Genomic DNA, 952 nt, shown 5'->3' with positions numbered 1-952 from the left:
TTAATGAAATGCAATTATTTTTGCTCTTATTAATCATTGGACGCCATTAGCTTGTGGCAAGTACAGGGCGCCATTTGTCAAAGTTTGCAAATTTCTGTAATTTTGTTTCCATTCTTTTATCGTTTATTTGTTTTTTGTTGTTTTTTTTGCTGATCTGCAGCCTGTACAAGGCCGGCACATGTGCGTTGTGAATTATACAACGCCGATTTAGCCCAATCTGCCCGCTGAGCGCGAAACAAGATCGCAGCTTAATGATAGGGAGCTGCCAATGGCAGTGGCGGAGTACAAAGTGCAGTCAACTCAGGGCAACCAGGTCTATTAAATGGTTATCAGAAGAGGGAAAGATGATGTCTGATTGGTTGCTTAAAGGTGAACTGCGGTATATTTTCAGACAGCGCACATCTTGAACTATTATGGTAACATTTACCTTAGGGGCTCATTTGCACAGGTGTATGAGATTAACACACAGCAGAAGGATCCTGCAGTAACGTTGTCCACATGTTACATTGGTCCTAATGCTTACATATGTAAAGAGCAAATGGATCCTATTGGCTACCGCGGCTGATTGGCGCCCACATGTCGATAAGGACAATGTGTAGCCACCAGACCACAAAGATGCTTCAGTTCGATGGTCGCTCTGTGACATCATCACACAGGGCTGCAGCTACCATGGGGCGAGTGAGGCACTCGCCTCAGTCGCAGCTGAGAGGGGGCGCAGCCAGGGACGGCCTGGCTGTGCCCCCTCACCCCTGTTGCCATGGCAAGCACAGGGCGCCATTGGCAACATGGGCACCAGGCGGCTAACACAGCCGCGGCTCGGCAAGGAGAAGAGGAGCGGCACAGGCTCCAGCTTCTCCTCGGATCCCTGCTGCTCTCCCCTGCCTGTATGGGCAGAGGACTCTGCGTCCTCAATCTCTTTTTCTATTTCAAAAGGGAAATATCAGGGGTCTGT

The sequence above is a fragment of the Nanorana parkeri genome, unplaced genomic scaffold, assembly GCF_000935625.1.
Source record: "Nanorana parkeri isolate BGI_ZX_2015 unplaced genomic scaffold, ASM93562v1 scaffold533, whole genome shotgun sequence".
In the NCBI taxonomy this organism is placed as follows: domain Eukaryota; kingdom Metazoa; phylum Chordata; class Amphibia; order Anura; family Dicroglossidae; genus Nanorana; species Nanorana parkeri.
The sequence above is the reverse complement of the archived record's forward strand: the minus strand, read 5'-3'. Positions refer to the sequence as shown.